This window comes from Thunnus maccoyii, chromosome 8 (assembly GCF_910596095.1).
Source record: "Thunnus maccoyii chromosome 8, fThuMac1.1, whole genome shotgun sequence".
Taxonomy (NCBI): Eukaryota; Metazoa; Chordata; class Actinopteri; order Scombriformes; family Scombridae; genus Thunnus; species Thunnus maccoyii.
The window spans coordinates 10,206,650-10,212,649 of NC_056540.1; the positions used below are offsets into that span (position 1 = coordinate 10,206,650).

Below are 6,000 nucleotides of genomic sequence, written 5' to 3' on the forward strand. Positions count from 1 at the left end.
TTTAAAAATTATTTAGATTCACTGAAATAATAGTAATAATTTCTAGATCATAGGTTATAAACTTGAATTAACATGTCTTGTCACAAACAGTGGGTTAATATTACAGAACGGGAAATGGACCAATCACAATCTTTCTTCTGATGGTATCTGGGTGAATCAGCGACTTCCCCCTGCCAGGACCTTCAGTAGCTGTAAAGAACGCCTGTATAATTCAAGTCAATGTGGGCATGAATTTGATTCTGACAATTGTCTTAGCCAATCATATTTTGTTGAGTTGTGGGCGGGACAGTAACCCGACATCTTCCAGGTATTTGCAAATACTCAGTGGATAAGTAACCCATGAAAGTAGTCAATGAGTGAGCGAGGGGAAAAAAGAGACGACTGAATGACAACGAACGGTAACTCAGTAACCCAGTAACTCCCAGTTCCATTTCTCTGCTGAATGAGAAACATGAATTCACTTGTTGCCTTATTCTGGGCAAAATTTGCATTATGTTTGGTTGAAGATGTTTCTGGAAATAAATGCTAACTCCAAACTTTCCATGATGGCTTCACTTGCCATAAGAAAGCAGAAAGTCATTGCTGATTGCTTCATGGGCACAAGTTGCTGGTTAATAACTGGTCTCATTGTGAACATTGACAATCTGTGAGCATTTGTATAGTTAAAAATGTAACTCTGATTTTAAGTTGACTTTTGTTCAATTTTGTGTCTTAATTTTTGCTTTGTTTGAATTTATGTTGGGTATTTGAGTGTTCAGGCACAGAAGTCTGTATGAAATGGATAAATTTGTCATTATCATTTTCCTGCAGTCAAAACACATTTCAGTGAGAAATAAACAAATTATCATTTTTATCATTTGACAGCTTTCTATGCAAGAATACTGTAAACTTACAATTTGCATCTCTAGTTTTATTGTCATGGACATGAAATGACAATAAATGACTTAATTAAGGCCAGATAAAAAACGGCTGAGCACCGCTTACAAAGAACTTGTGCCTTTTCCCATTTCACCTCAGGAGGTGTTGGCTGGTCAGTGTGAGACATCTGATATCTAAATTTAAACTTGTATGTATGGCATCGCTGCCTTTACTTCTGGTAGAGAGGTATTACATCTACATTGAAATTCAAGTATCTCTGAGCTCAAACAAACACAAAAACACTGGATCAACATTGGATCCATCTATAGTTGCTGAAGAGTAACTAATGATTATTCTAGATATTTTACTTTCATTCAAGCTAAGCAGATATATGAAATAAGTCAATGTGATTTGCTTGTCTCATTTCTTTTCACAAAATAATAGAGGCTTAGTTGTTTACATGTCATATTTAAATTTAGCGATGTCATGATAGCCAGCTTTGTGAGACAGAGCTGTGGCTGTTATTTTTATTGCCATGTTTGATTTTTTATTGCAACATGTAACACAAAATCTAACTTAAGTCCCAACAGTAAATGTAATAGATTTAAGGTATTTTCAAACTTGCTAATATTTATGTGGTTTTGCTGCCAGGGGCAACAGTGCTTAGCATTTCACACCTCGTTAAAATGTCCAGGTGAAGGAAAAACCTGAACACCATTCAGCAAACGGCTGTTTCCAAAACCAAAACAGTGAAATGTGAAATCATATACAAATAAGGGACACTTTATACTGCCTCTCAGGTAATTACATCTGAGAGACAAATGAGCAGCTTTTTGTTATGACATCAGTTAACACGCTGCAATGTAGTTATCATTGACAGAATTTTAAACAATGAACACAATGGAGCCTATTTTGTATTTGAAAGGGACTTTTGGCTTTAAATCAGGAACAAAATCGCACCGGCCTAGTCGGAAACATTCAGCCCACTATGTCGGTTTATTATCTAACACTGAGTGGGTTCAGAATTGGTTGGGAAGGACAAAATGTATTAACCGGGCTCTCAGAACCAATATGGGTTGCGCCTATAGTGTGAAAATGGCATTAGTGAAATTGGACCCATGAGGTTTTCTAATGCTCTTTTCCATCTGTTTGCCTGTGTGAACGTGGACGGCCCTATCTGCACAACACAGGACAACACACAGAGTAGAGGGGTGGTACTGGATATCACTGACCTCTGAACAGCCCCACGGCCCCAGGAGTGTGTGTTTATTTGATGCGCGTGTGTGTCGGCGTGCACGTTCGCCGATGTGCACATGCATTAGGGTTATTGTGTGAAGCCTTCAGTCTTTAATCCCCTAATCTGCTGAACCCTGGAAATCACTGCAGTCATCTGTCAGCTGGGTCAGAGCAGGCTACAGGGCTCAACACAAGCACACGTGCACACGCATACACACAACCAAACACACACACACACACACACACACATGCTCAATGATAGTCATTTATTCAACAGGGCCAGCCTCATTTCAGTCTAATGAAGATTGATGCTCCTCTTTCCAGGCCTCACAGGTGTTGCAGTAAAATGTATGTATAAATACGTAACCCACATAGAGGAAGTGAGAGTGGGGAAAGAGACAGATTAAACAGAGAGAGATTCACTCTCTGATCATATTCACATGTGAATTAACGAATATCCTGCGTTCACACGAAGGTTTGCGTGTGTAAAAGTCAATCTACAGTGTATTTCCATGGTAACAGCAGACAGTTAATCTTGTTGAATAGTTGTGAAGGTCCACCAAGGACATGGACTCAGAACCCCTAGTGCTCAGACTCTTGTGTCAAGACTAAACCTCTCAGGCTTGTTTATATGTGTGTGTGTGTATATGTGTATGTGTGTATGTGTGTGTATACCCGTGCCAAATGGGACACCCTGAGGGCTTGTCTGGAGATTGTGGTTGACATGACCTGCTGCTGTCCAGTGTGAGCTCTTATTAGCAGCACTTAAGACTGAGTCTCACTACACGTATGTACAGACACACAGCTACAACACACTGGTCATAATGATTACGCCTGGCAGGTTAAAGACTGAAGGGACATGGTGGTTGTACTTGCCCATGAGTAAAACAGACATAGCAAAGGCACACAATATGCACTTATTTCCATATATTTAAATGTGTGTCAGTAATGATCGCACAGCAATCTGAGGGCTTTGCTTTCTTTTTGATTTATATGCCACTATCAAAAGCTCAAGATGGAGGGATGGAAAGCGGGAGAGAGATCAAAGAGCGTGAGAGATCACACAGACACAGGCAGGCTTGAAGTGAACTAAAGGTGGAGGAGGAGATAGAAGGGCCACAGAGAGAAACTGTACCAGTTAGAATGAAGTGTGAATCTCAGCAGGGTGCCTCATCATCAAGATCTGCATGGCATCTGTGTGTGTTTTCGTGTCATGAGGTGCTGATGACTGCCAGGCTCTGGGATCTACAGCTGGTGTGTGGGCCTTATCCCTTGACACCCTACTTGATACACAACTGACTCCAAAAGTTTTTCAGACACTGTATTCTAATGCAACCTTAAACTCCACGCACCACATATTGCATCGAATCTTTAACGAAGAGTTTGCTCATGCTCAATGAATATTCATTCATGAGTGAGCTGCGTCCTGCAGCGTTATGGTCCTCACTGCAGCTTGAGGGAGGCCAGCTGGACTGTGGCTTTCAGCCTCTCTGTGTCACCAAAAACACAGAGCATGGCAGCAGAAGAAAAATATTAAAATTCAGCACAACACACAAGCGCCTAGGCTGTCTGAACCTTTGATTTTGATCTCCACAAAGCATAATGCATTTCTAATCCAATACATGGCAGCATGTAAGCATGGGTGAAATATGAAAGGATACAAATGTTGTAGAAGATACAAAGAGCGTTGCAGCAATTGATGCTTTTGAACAGATTAACTGTTAATGAGGAGAGGCTGAAATAAGCAGCTGTGGCCGGTCAGATGCACCGCAGAGACGCAGAGTAGTGGCCATCCTGAGGAGAGGAGAGCGGTAATGACAGGTCAAGCGGCCAATTAAAGCACGCCAGTAACTCCATCTTTGTCATGATGAAGTGGAAGCACCTTTCTTTTTTTTTTTTCAAAGGACAAACTCACTTTCTCACGCATCAAGTGAGCGTTGAGAGGAAGATGCTGCGCTGCGGTAGCCATAAACGAATCGGACAGGAATTAAAGGTAGAGCCCCTGCTCTTCCAATCAGGTCTCACATTCCGCCATGGACCTCTGAAGACAGAGAAGCTCCTCACACTCGGGACATGTGTGATTTTTTTTTTAGAGATATCAAGAGGATGTGCGTGCAGATGTGCTCTATGCAGTCTCTTAAACCACAAACTCCATAGCGATTCACGTAGCCTAAGGTCATCCCTGCCTAGGGACTACAAACCAGGTAGATGGACAGATGATACATAAACGACACTGCAGACACTCGAACGAAGCCCTGTGTGACCAACGCCGGTCAAGAGCAGGCTCGCATTAAGACCACAAATGTTATTCCGATAAAAGGCACTTCAATGTCATCGCTCTGCGCTGCCCTCCCCGTTCTACTTGACACAAGAACTGATTGCGCACACACTGTTTGTGGTCACAGATGCTGGTGTGTAAACAACAGTGGCGCGAAAGCATCGTTTCCACAGGAAAAGCTATATATTTTAAAACATCACGTACCTGATTCCAGCAATGCGCGGCACTCACTGCATAATCCTCCGTCTTCAACTTCAACTTTTCCTTCCCTCCAATCGAACAGCCCGAAGCGACTTGACACTTGTTTATTGCATACTTTTCTTTGCCCTGTCTACGCTGACAAGGCGCTACTGCATACAGAGTGAGATGAACGCACAGGGGTGAGCTGATGTAAAGGGTAGGCTATAAGCATCCAGTGCAACATCTCACCAAATCGGGAATGAAACGGAGCAATCCATTCCGCGCTGATGCTCGTTACAGGGGAACAACGCTGACTGCACAAGATGGACCAAAAACCGGACGAACGCAGCTGTGCGCACACGGCACGTCTTCCGTTGATTATCTTCAGAGCGGAGAAACGGCGGTCAGGCGGGCATGCTCTGAACGCGAGCGACGGCCGGATCAGTAAAGGCTGCGTGCAGCGGCACCCAGGGAGCGACCATTCACACACAGTCTAGAGGAATGACCGTGACTTCGCGGAGCGCGCGTTCACGGCCAGGCCAAGTCAATGGTCATTATCAGCGCATGTGGAAACTAATCCACTGTGGACTTCTGGATGCAGCTGCATCCTTACAAGATGACAGGAAGAGATCAGATATAGTGAAAACAATTAAACTATTAGAATTTTTTTAAATTATGCTCAGATCCTTATATTTCCTTAAGTGGAAATCACACAGACTCATTATTTTAAAATATATATTTCGTGGACTGCAAGTTTAAAAGTAAACGCAGTGCTTTATCATGCTGTGATGTCTGTGTTATATGATAACTTACATGCATTCCATCATTCCAAATAAGCAGCATATACAGCCTAACAGGAGAAGTTGACTCTGATGGTATTTTTCAGAGTTTGAGCATGCCTGCTTTGGGTGTAGTACCCTCCTTCCACGGCCTACTGCTCATTACAGTGGTCCTCATGCATCTCTTTTTAAACACCCACTGCACTGCAGGCTACTGTTCACATTAGCACACTGTCTAATGGGCTTTCTCTGTATTAGCAGCAGTAGAAAGGTGCAATAACAGAAGCATGCAATTATGCACCATAACTAGGGAAAACATTGTTAACAGTTACCCTATTGCCTCTCACTCTCCAAGCTGTAAATGCATATTTCCCAATGGAGGTATGATAATAACGCCTGCTTATTTGAAAACACCTTGTAAGGAGAACCTTGTGGCTCTTTTGATAAAGATTTCATTTCAGAGGCATTTTAATGCATAACTGGGGATTGGCAGGGGACATAAACCTCCCACTTTTGGCTATATTTATTTATTTATTTTTTACTATTTCATTTCCTATTTTGGTTTAGCAATACATTACCCTGAGCACCGTTCATATATCAATTGAGACAAATAAGCATGTCAGCTTTTAAGGTAAGTAAAATCTTGAATCCTTGACTTGATTGGAATTC

At 42.2% G+C, this 6,000-nt stretch overlaps 1 long non-coding RNA gene across 1 annotated transcript in view; it reads right to left on the bottom strand.

Annotated features, from left to right (window-relative positions):
- Positions 1–4,974, bottom strand: part of LOC121902529 — a 54,406-nt gene extending 49,432 nt beyond the window's left edge. The window contains exon 1 of the long non-coding RNA XR_006097576.1: positions 4,577–4,974. This is a non-coding gene — a long non-coding RNA (uncharacterized LOC121902529). The remainder of the gene's footprint in view (positions 1–4,576) is intronic.
- Between the last annotated feature and the right edge of the window lie 1,026 nt (positions 4,975–6,000).